Source organism: Megascapheus bottae, chromosome 2 (genome assembly GCF_031878675.1).
Source record: "Megascapheus bottae isolate mThoBot1 chromosome 2, mThoBot2.hap1, whole genome shotgun sequence".
Classification (NCBI taxonomy): Eukaryota; Metazoa; Chordata; class Mammalia; order Rodentia; family Geomyidae; genus Megascapheus; species Megascapheus bottae.
In genome coordinates, this window is record NC_143510.1 from 55,562,537 (window position 1) to 55,574,841 (window position 12,305).

At 35.7% G+C, this 12,305-nt stretch overlaps 1 long non-coding RNA gene across 2 annotated transcripts in view; it reads right to left on the reverse strand.

Moving 5' to 3' along the window:
- Window positions 1-913: 913 nt before the first annotated feature.
- LOC150067136 (uncharacterized) overlaps window positions 914-12,305 on the reverse strand; it is a 44,668-nt gene continuing 33,276 nt past the window's right edge. For both annotated transcript variants that reach the window (XR_016539448.1, XR_016539451.1), the window contains exon 4: window positions 914-1,179. This is a non-coding gene — a long non-coding RNA (uncharacterized LOC150067136). The remainder of the gene's footprint in view (window positions 1,180-12,305) is intronic.

The following is a 12,305-nucleotide window of genomic DNA, read 5'->3' on the forward strand; positions in this document are numbered from 1 at the left end:
AATGAATTCAAAAATGCCTTTCTACAGGGTGAATGGATGCCGTCTTGTGCCTTCTGACAGGCCAGGGCTTGCAAGGCTTTCGCAAAATGAACAAAAAATGTTTTTTTTTTTTCTGTTGGTGGTGAGACCTGGGTGTGAGAGAAGAAAGTTGGTTTTTATGCCCCATTGAAGCTTCCCTAGTGCAGTGAACCTACAGCCAGTTTTGGCAAGGACAATCATTTTTCTCCGGGCAGATGAGTTGTTTACCTACCGGGAGTGATTTATTTGTAACATTGATGGACTTTTCCCACATGTTATGCGAAGATGAGTGCTGCCCTGTCTTTCTGGAGTCAAAAGGAGACACGGACTTTCTGTGTCTCCTTCTCCTTAGCCCTGGACAAAGAGCTGCTAGCAACTGCTCCCCACCCAGTGAACCAGTGCTTTTCTGGAACTCACAACTCATTCTGCCCCAGCAGATCCTCTTATGCCCTTGGCAGAGGGGATTTATTTCTTTTTCTGTCCCTGGCTTCTTCCCCAAATCTATGTTTGAACTTTGCCTCCTTCAAAAACCTATCATAGGAAGTTCATGCACTTGTATTTCTCTCCACAATGTTTTGCTTGAAATTCATAATAACATCATGCCAGAACAATAAAGGTGTTGGTCCTGTTACTAATCAAGGAAGAAAGACATTTATATCTGCATCTATGTCATGTCTGTAGGTATATCTTCACACTTGTGTCTATACAATAATGATTTCTGTTGTATATGTTATAATACAATCTTCTTTTTGTCTGCTAATTCTTATAGAAATCTTTTCAAAGAACAGTTAGTACTATTCATTTTTCAATAGACTATAATTAAGACAAATTGTGTCCCTAGCAATGAAGCATAGGTCAGCGTCTCTCCTCCTCCTCCTCTCCTCTTCCTCTTCTTCTTCCTCCTCCTCCTCCTTTCCTTCCTCTTCTTCCTCCTCCTCCTCCTCCTCTTTTTTCTTCTTTTCTTTATTTTTAGTATAATTTTATGGTTATTATTAAGATTTTATGCAGAAGGGTTAGCATTTCAAAAGTCAAGTAATTAGTAGATTTCTTCATTGGACAATATCACCTCTTCTTTCATTTTCCTCCAGTTCCCCCTCCTGTTCACAGATCAGGCTACTTAAAAGCCTTCTTCATACCTCTCTCTTTTCAATGCATGTTATACTGAAAAAGAAAAATGTATCTGAAGTATGAAAGGAAAATAAATTGTAGTTAATTTACATAATTATCAATTCAAATGAAAATAAAAATAAAATTTTGATTATAGGTGCAAGTCAAAAGTAGCAAAAAGTATTTAAGATAGAAAAAATTATAAGAAAAATAAACTCATTCTCAAGAATATGCCAGTAATATACCGGAGATCTGGAGTTTATTAGTTCTGGATTAAGTTATTATAAGTGTATGTTTCCTTTTAAACTGCATAGGTGAGGCAAGTTCCAGAGCTCACACTTGTAATTCTAGCAACACAGGAAGCTAAGATCTGAGGATCCATGTTGGAAGCCAGTCCAGGCAGGAAAAGTTCCTGAGACTCTAATCTCCATTAAACTACAAGAAAGAAACAAACCAACCAAAACCCAAAGCTGGAAATAGAGCTGTGGTTCAAGTGATAGAGCAATAGCCTTGAACACCAAAACTCAAGCACAGTGCCCAGGCCAAGAGTTTAAGCTCCAGAATTAGAAATTAAAAAAATAAAAAAACCACCTCCCCCCCAAAAAACCCATAAATAAGCTAACAAACTGTGTGGGAGGATTAATGCAATGCTAAGATAAAAGTCCATTACCAGTAGTCAATCTACCCAACTTGCCTGCATTTTTATTAAAACAAAAGGAAAGTGAAGGTAGACAAGTTTCCCAGGTTGCTTACTATTGAGAATCTAGTCAGGTGCATATGCATACACCATACGGTAAGGTTATGTATTAAGGATGTCTGGTCAAAAATATTCCAGCTCCTGTTTATTTTAACATTGCAACCATCTGCTATCCTCATGAACTTCTAATATATTTTGTAAGTTACTAAGTATGTACGTACTAACATCAGAGGCAAACAGGACTTACTGATAATCTAGGAAAGTTGTTGAATTCATGATGTTCACAAATAAGCAGAATACTTAAATATTTTCTTCACTTACTTTTCCCTATAAGACTATTTCCTTTTATAAATATTCTTTCCTTGGCTCCCATCTGTTACCTATTTTTCTCTTTACATATTAGTTCTTTATTGTAAAGGTGATATAGAGAGAGTTTACTGTTACATAGGTCAACTAATGAGTACATTTCTTTTTGAACAGTGTCACTTCTTCTTCCTCTTCCTCCCCTAAGTTGAATAGTTCATTTTCAACATAATGTCTAATGCATTTCAATGGTGGTTAGTTCACTCTTTGTCCAACCGTTTCTGTGCTTCCCCTCCCTGGCCCAAAACTGCTAAAGTTACATATAAGACAAACAGTGCAGAAATTGAAAACAGCAACAGAAGGAGAAAAACAAAACAAAAGAAAAAGAGTATAATTAAGAAAACACTGTTATTTTTCATTTTTTGGAGTTCATTTTCAGATTACTCAAAAATATTGTTTCTTCACCTATAGCAAAGAGAAGCTTGTGAACGGAGATGTCCAGTGTGAGAAAATATAAAAGAACTAACACCTTGAGTGCCTACTAAGTTAAAAGGACTGAACTACATACATTGTCTTAACCTAATGTGCTAGATACTATGTTAGGAATTTTACCTTCATTTAGTCCTTAGACTGACAAAGGGATAAACTCCCTGGCTCTTCTAAGTGGTTCACGGAGAATCTCAGAGAGTTAAGGCTGGTAGTCAAAGATTGAACAGCCAGCCCATTGTCCAAACCTCAAACCACATGCCTTGTGCTTTTACTTATTACAATATTTCTTTTTGCTTGACATTTCAAGCAAATATCCCTTTTTTATTATTTCCAGAGAAAAACTTATTTCACAGTTTACAAAGTAGTGAAACAGTGAATTATGGAACAGGAAAACTTAACACTTCTGTGCTTCCTTAATGAAATAGATTCACATGGTAAAATAGTTTTGAACCAGACAGCCTGTGGTTAAAGTACAAACATGAAGAGCTCCCTCTATAAACTTTATTCTGTTTCTTCATCTGAAAAATGTTGAAGAATATGGGACTTACTCCTCAGTTTTTCTGGAAAAAAATGCTGAAATGGTTATTAAAAAAGCATTTAGTGCTTCTCTCACAGCAGGGCACTCAACAACACATTTATTATTACCATTAGTAAGAATTCTATTGAATAATCACACCATATTCTTGTTCATCTCTCTGTTAATTTCAGGAACACAGGGTAAGTATGTCATAATTTTTTAAATAGCTTACACTAATAGACAACTGGTGATATTATATCATATAATATTTTATATGATAATGAAAAAACCTATGAGCATTTATATAATACAGCCCCAAATCTAAGGAAATTATTTGTGGGGATTTTTTTGAGTAAAATGAGGCAGTACATGAGAACTATGCTTTAGACATTATTGATGTCATATACGAAGCCGGTAAGGGAATAATGTATGTGTGTGTATTTACACTATGAAAGGATAGATGACCTTTAAATTAATGGCCTATATCATGCAAAACTGAATAATTCTGGAAGCAGGCATATCTAGTTTATTACAAAATGTAGGACATGTCATATAACCAACAGTTGTTAGGCCGTTGTTGGCATGTTTATCAGAAAGAGAGTAGCCTATATACCAGCTCTGCTTTGAAATCAACTGATCACAGAAACTACAAAAAAAAAGTATATTAATACTTTGTATCCCCATTGGAAATATTTTTAGAGCCACATTACATAATCCTAAAATGCAAAGTAGTGAGTGAAGCTTCACATCAACTACCATTTGGTAACAATGTTGTACAGTCAGAAAAATTCTTCATAAGAATTTTTACTTTGTTATATACCAACTTTTGAATGAAATGAACTCTAGGATATGAAAACAAGAGGTTTATCTTTGTGATTGTTGTTCTTGACGTACTATGTGAAATTATTTCTTTTCTTTTTTTCCACTTATGGTTACTCTCATGTGATTATTGTATCTGTTACCTGGTGTATTATATGTATTTTTATTTGTTTATTTGAAATAGGAAAGGGAATAGGTAAAACAGGATGATTGGGGGGGAGAGAGAAAGGGGGAAAAAACATGAGAATGGGTATCAAGGTTCGAGAAGTAATGAACCCACTACCTGACCAACATAGCTGTAACCCCTCTATACATTATCCTGACAATAAAATACAATTAAAAAAAAAAACTAGTTTTAGGGGAAAAAGTTTGTGATGAGAAATGGTTTTGATGATCTGAAGATTGTCTGAAGTGGGCCTTGTAGTTGTAGATACTACTAATTTCATTAAATAAAATGTTACAGCCTTTCAACAATTTATTTTTTTCTCCTGTAACATTTTGTTTTTGCAGATTTCCCCCCCACTAAAATAATGCAACATAATAAATAGGACTGAATCCCCAGATAGACATAGTACACTCCATGTATCTAAAAGCCAGATTAAAAAATTGAGATTCAAAAACACAAGGTAAAACCTTAGCCAGGAGCATGGCTTAGTGCTAGAGTACTTGTCTAGTAAGTACAAAGCCCTGGGTATGATTCCTCAGTACCACATACACAGAAAAAGTCAGAAGTAGTGCCATGGATCAAGCAGTAGCCTTGAAAAAGCTCAAGGATAGTGCCCATGCCCTGAGTTCAAGCTCCAGGACTGGAAAAAAAAATCCTACTTCCAGATAAATAGGACATTCATATCATGGAAGAAATTAGAATACTGCTCAAGAAATAATTGTTATCCTGGAAGCAAAATCAAATTGAAGATTCATCAAAACTCAGGAGACTATATTAATAGCAGGGAGTCCACAGCTGGGTGTCAGTGGTTCATGTCTATTATCCTAGTCACTTGGGAGCTGGCAATCAAGAGGACTGACTGGCAGGGAAGAAGTAGTATGAGTCTTCCATCTGAATTAACAGCTGTTCATCGTGATGTGAGCCACTGTCACCCCATAAAGGTTGGCATTGGGAAAATCAGGGTTCTCGGACAGCCCTAACACAATGTCCATGTGCATTTCAACAACGAAGAATAATGGAACACGCCTGTGGCCCCTAACTATGATAGAAAACATAAATAGAAGCAGATACAGTTTGGCCAAATCCAAAACCTTTTTCTTTATAGCATGTTAAAATGATTAGCTCACAAAGAGCTAGTGTGACTCAGGTGGCTGCAAAATAAGTACAAAACCCTCAGGGAAAAACTCAGTATTACAAATAAACTTAAGGAGAAAAAAAAGCCAACAGATGAGAGGGAGTGGATTTGAAGTAAGAGCTGTGCTCACATTATAACTGTTCCTACAATTTAGTAGCCATATGGATCAAGGAGATACTTATTTCCCTTGGGCCTCACTTTTCACATTTCTTAAATGGATATAAAAAATTTCCAACAAGAGGACAATGAACAATCTTTAATGAATTAATGTATATAAAATGCTTTCTATTATAAAGGCTTTTATTAGAAGTATGAAAGGAACAAAACAAAATCAAAGGAAAAATGAATAAAGGAACAGAGGAAAATTAGATACAGGAATCATGAACATAGCATCTTAAATTACTGTACAAAGAATTACAGGTTTGATATATGAACCTGTTGGATTGACTCATAAAAATGAGGTTTTGTGGGTTGTAAAATATCCAATATCAGCAATTTTATGTGTCTCAATCTAAGACATAAATAGATTTTTGTACAGTTTTCTTTTAGAATAAATCAGTAATTACAAATCCAATATATAATTGCCTATAACCTCCATCTGTTGAAATTACAGATTTTAATAAATATTGAAAATATTTTATGTTCTGAATCATGAAAATGGAAAAATTTAAGTTATTTTCCCTGCTTTCCTAGTAGTGAAGTAGCTAAAATCAATGCATTATTATTTACAAAAATTAATAATTTATATTACTATTTTAATTTTACTTTCAGTGGCAAGAACATCTTCTTTTCAGTGGCTAGAAATCTTATTTTCTATTTTCACCATTTGAAATTAACTCAAAGTCTAAGATGTAAATGCTTAATATCTATTCAATGTGCTTAGAACACAGAAAATATTTTTTAAAGGTAATAGCAATTAGACATGTATAGTTACAGAGAAGAGCAATTAATTTAATGAGATTTCACTAACAGCATTGAATTTGTAGTTAGATTGTATGAACTTTGAAAACATTTGAGTTGGTAAATTGACCTAAGAAATTAAAAACCTCATCTTACTTTAATTCTCATAAATGAATTTGTAAATGATTTTGAGATGTGTTTGATCATGTCTTTGCTCTTTTCATGGGGTTCTTTGTTTGCCACCATTCAATTGGAATAGAAAATGTACTAAGGTATACTTATATTTTGATGTAATATAAGACATTAAGATTATTAGACTAATGATATTCTTAGTATTCTTCAAGTAATGAGATGTCATGTAGTGTGTACATTTATTCTGCATCTTTTAGGAATGTTGTTGGTGACTAACATATCTTCAAGTTTAAAAAAATCCACATTTTTACTGCATAGTTTGGTTACAAATTTTAAATTCTTAAAATGTAATTCTGAAGAAAACTTCTCTTCAATGAACTGAACATTAAATCTTGAGTATTTTGGGGTGGGTAGGCACGTAGGTAACAAGTATCATAGCTTGAACTCAGGGCAGGTGCTGAAATTTTGGAAAGTGGTAGAAAGTTTAGGCAGTGGGGCCTGTCTGGAGGAAGTAGACCATGCAGTGTGTGTGTCCTCGGATGTCAACACTCCTCTCTCTTTGCATCTTGTCTAATATGAGCTGAAGGGCCAAGGGGACATACCTTCATGATGTCCTGACTCAGACACACACAAAAAAACTAAGCACAACCACCTGGAAACCTAAACTAGAATAAATCTGTCCCACATTAAGTTATTATTGTCAGATTTTTTCATGTTATTAATAGTTGAATAAAAAGTGCTGTTCTCTGAGACAAAGTAGAAAGAGAAAGAAACCCCTCTCTATAATGCAGTGGCTCTTGCTCGAATGTCTTCTATGTGCCAGTATTTACTTGTCCACTTCTACGTGATTCCCTCTCCCTTGCTTTGTCCAATTGTAGAAGCTTAAAGTAATCAGATCATTGAAGAAGGACAAATCCTAATAGATAACCTCAGTAAATTGAGAAGGAGAGTGATCATAGATGAGAAAGAGCTAGAGAAAATGAAATGACAATGAAAGGAATGAGAGGAAGTAAAGAAATCACTGGCCATTCTAATGAAAAAAGAAAGTTGCTTTGGATACTGTCGTCAGACAGGAAAGAATGGGCAGGACTTTCAAAAAGAAGTGGTTTTAAAAAATGCAAAGTTTGGAGAGGGTTAACAATGATCAAGAAGTAATGTGCTATCTGACAAATGGAACTGTAACCCCCTATACATAAAAATGAATTAACTGAAAAATGCAAAATGTCTCTCCCTTTTTCTCTCTCCCTCCCTTTTCTTCCCTTCCTTGCCTTCTCTCCCTGTCTCTTTTTCCCTTCCCTCCCCTCCCCTCCCCTTCCCCTTCCATCCCCTTCTCCTCTCCTCCCCTTCCATCCCCTTCTCCTCTCCTCCCCTTCCATCCCCTTCTCCCCTCATCCCCTTTCCCTTCCTTTCCCCTTCCCCTTCCCTTCCCCTTCCCTTCCCCTTCCCCTTTCCCTTCCCTTCCCTTCCCTTCCCTTCCCTTCCCTTCCCTTCCCTTCCCTTCCCATTCTCTTCTTTCTCTGCAGTATAAAGACCGAATCCAGGGCTTCTTGCAAGCTGGACAAATGCACTACTACCAGGCTACCCCTGCATTCCATTATATTAATTCTTGAATAGCGTCATATAAGCAATCACTCTTTTTTGTTGTTTTTATCCCTCTGTTTTTCTACCTCAGTATGTTTGGAGGAGGATAGAAAGTCTTAGGATAAATTTTGTATTTCCAATTAGTAAGGAATAGGAATATTTTAAAAACTGTCAATACTACACATTGCTCATATAGTTCAGGTTTATTTGGACAGGAGAGGCACAGTCATCTTTCATACAAAGATAATTCATGCAGCTGGAACTGAAACTCACTGATCCATCTTTAGAGGAACTCTTTGGTATTCAAATTTTACATCAGATTCGTGTGTTCTGAAATTAAAATACCCAGAATTCCAAGTTGACTCTAAAAATCATATACTTGCCATGTATTCCTGTATCCTCTCTGTGTGATTTCTCTTGCAATATTAGATTATTCATTTCTTTGCAATGTCACCTTTTGGATGTTACAGTTATTTTCTGAGATTAAGGTATCTACTGTCAAGGAAATATTGCCCATTCTTCCCCAGCACTGTAGTATCTCATTGAAAAATCTCTGATTTCTAAATGAGAAACTCGACACTGTTGTAATTTAAGTTCTCTGTGCTGTTAAAATGAAGGTGCAGTCAGCACTGCAACAGACCAGACCCGCAACTAAGTAAAGTGATAAGGTGGAATGTGTAAGAGCCTTGTAGAAAGCTTAGTTTGTTGGGGAAAGGTCCTTTAAGAGAATAAGGAGGGCTTTGAGGAAACTGTGGACTCTGGCCTCACTAGGAAGCAAAATCCTGGTCGGAAATGAGTCCTTTGGCTCTACCACTAATATTCACCACGTCTCATTACAAGCACCCGGACAAAGGGGAAAACTGATCATGAACTGAAAGTCCAAAGTTGTCAGATCAGATAAAACTTTTCTCCTTCCTTGTAAGTTGATTATCTCCAGTATTTGTTCCAGTAGTAACCAAAGAAATCTGAGCAACCTGGTTTTCTTGGCCAGAAGTTGTCATCTTATCATAACAAATGGCCCTCACTATGGAAGCTGCAAACCTGTATCAAGGGAGAAATCCAAAATCTCATATTTGTTCTTTCTCTAAGTAAAAGGTTGCCTATATTTGCTTTCTCTTAGAGCCTTACTTCTTGGTAGAAATAGCAACAGTTTGTCTTAGATTAAGTGTTCTTATGAAATGTCATAGCTCTCTTTCCTCCTATCAAATCATTATATTCCCTTGCAAAGAATTTTCTCTTTATAAAGTTCTTTTTAATAATAAAGATCAAAGAAAAGTTTATGTCACACAGTGGCTAGAGTAGGCTCTTTGAAGTAGAACTACTATGCCATTTACTAGGCTGTATAAACTTGTGCATGTGAATTTAGGTTTCATTAGACATACTTCAGAACTTTCTCTTATTGCGCCAAGTTCAAATGGCTGAGAAACTATAGTACTTTGTATGAAAGCTAAGAGACAATATAATTGTAGGATTTTGTTTAATTTTCAGTTCTGGGAGATTTAGTAAAGGAAATGTAAAATAAAATTTTGTCCATATGCTAGGTAGGGTCCATTTGTGTTTCTCCTTGTGAATTCAGTTGTGTCAAAAACTCTGCAATGGATTTAGCACAGTATAATTCTTTACCCCCGGGTCAGTAGAACATGTGAAGTGTGTGTGTGTGTGTGTGTGTGTGTGTGTGTGGGCATGGTGAGAAAAACACCACAAGGAACAAAAACATGCTGCCATTTCACATGAGCCCAAAATTTCTGAGTTCAAGGTATAGATTCTTCTGCTTTATTTCATTATCAGATTCTGGTGGACAAAGCAATCATAGTAAATTGAGGCAATCACTTGGACATATTCATCCATCAAGTTTGCATTTAAATGGCCTTATCTGAAAGAGGAATCAATACAGGAGCTTGTAAATGAGTAAATGAGACTATATGATATCTTTCTTTGTGATGAAAGGGCTGAAACCCAGGGCTTCTCACATGTTGGACAAATATTCGACCATTGAGCTACATCCCCAACCTCTTTGGCCAGTCAACGTATTTCAATTGCAACAAAGGAAATGCTTTTCTTTATCTTCATCTCAGCTCTGTGCATTTCATTTCTCTAGTCACTTTGGCTGTTGCTGTGTTCTGAGTGCATATCCCTCTTTCTTAAGAGCATAACAAAAAACAAAACAGAGCAACTGTAGCAATAGATTATCATCAAATTGTATGCATGTGTATGAAGTTTCAGTATTTTATTTCTTTATGCTATTGCAATAGTATCTTTTAGAACTGCGGGTAACTAAAAGTGTAGAGAGTTCGATAAGGAGAACTACTGTCGTTCGAATGCCTGGTCATTCTCCACAGTGATAAGAGTACTTGGATGGAGCACATCTGAGCCAGCCACTTCATTCTCTGAGCTGTTAATCCTCGGTTAGGGCTCCTCATGTTCTCGCACAGTGTTCTCATTGAGACAGACCTAATTTCCCACAGAGGTCACTTGTCAAATAACACATACTTCATTGTCTTTCTGCCTTTCATTCCTCTAACTTTCTTTTTCTTTTCTTTTTTGTTGCTATTCTGTTAAATTAGAGAATAAAGGGGTGGTTTTCTAGGCAAATTTCACTGCCATATTATGCTATGTCTGGCCACATGCAAATACAAAATGGAAAAGGATCCCCTGGGAATATTTATCCAATAAGCATGCCACTTTGTTTTGGTCTATCCTAAACAGTTTCTTATCTGTCCATTCCACTCTAGGACATGGTTGAATTTGAATATTGTTTCTCTTTCTAGACCACAAATCTGTGTGCTGTATGAACTTGGTTGTTCATTTGTTGTTCTCTTTTGTTTGTATGTCTTGGCTGGTCCTGGGGTTTGAACCAGAGTTCAAGCTTCTTTTGTTCAAGGATAGCATTCTACTACTTGAGCCATAGTGCCACGTCTGGTTTCTTCTGTGTTTACTTGGAGATAAGTCTCATGGAGCAGGAAAATAACTCAGTTGGGAGAGCATTAGACTGAAGAATCTCATGGACTTTCCTGTCATGATCCTCGGATCTTAGCCTCCTGAGTAGCTAGGATTGTAAGTGTGAGCCACCAGTGCCAGTCTTTGGCTATCCTTTGGCTACTTTAATACAACTTCAATTTCATCTTTGTATTCAAAATTTCAGTGACAAAAATGTAGCGGATACTGTAACAAAATAAATTGACACCAGAGAGTGAGGGAAAGAATGTGTTATTTACCCATGACTGTCATCAAAGAAGGGTTAATCAAGGGATATCACCTTATTTAGAGCTGAAAGTTTTATTCCTAGTACAATAGCCCATACCAAATGTTCAATTATGCTATTCTACAGCTCAGTTTATGGTCAGTGGACTTTATACTCATTTACCAAAAAACTATTCTTTTGAATGAGATTAAAAGAAATTTATGATGTGTTTCACAATTCTAGTTGTAGTATTAGGTGACTTTGGAGGCAATAAAATAGAACATGTGTCTGACTATCCTTTTCTAAATGCCACCCAAGGAAGCCACCTTTAATAATGAAATATTTTCAAATTTTCTTGTCAGCATTGAAGCTAGAAAAAATTATAGGGATTTTTACCAGGAAGCAATATATAAAATGTTATTTTAGTGTTGTATTTCCATTTAATGAAAAAATGTTTATTTAGATAATGGTACTGAGGGAAAATATACCAAATTGAGTCACCCATGAAATTAACCCAAGAACAGAAAATGACTTCAAAAGCCAATTCTATTTTACAATTGTTATTGAATACTTACTAATTGTCTGACACAGAAGTGAATTTTAATGTAATCGGTCACTGAATACAGCTGTGGTACTTGCTGACAATGAGATTTAGAATGCTTTTTATAAATGTCTTTGACATTTAAGGAAAAATATAGGTACTTGTTTAACAAGCTTGCTGTCAAGAAGAAATAAAATAATATATGGAAGATGCAAAGCAATGACTAGGGAAAAGTGGTCAAGAAATGTTAGTCATTTTAGGTACAAGGGATTCAGAACTCAGGAATGAACAAATGAGATATCTTGCACAGTCCTGTTTTGTTGGAAATATCCATTCTCCTCCCAGCTATGTTGAAATACAAAGAAATTGTTGGTGGCTATACTCACCCTCTCCTCTCATCCTTAAAAAGTTTCATTCCTGACTGTATTATGGTATCAATAACCAATCTCTATGTATGTCCTTGCTCCTCGCAAGCTGCTAATAACCACTATTTCCAGTGAATCGACATTTTTCCATTTTGCAGGTAAACAAGAGCAAAAACAGAAAAAAAATTTACTAAGACACCGAAGAAAAAGTTTTACATCAATATTTCTTATAGAAATGTGACTCAAAATCGCAATGAAAAACATCCCACCTCAGTAAGAATGACTTTTATCTAAAAAACAAAAAGGTAGATACTACTTGCAAAAACAGAGAGAAAGAACCTTACAAACTGTTGG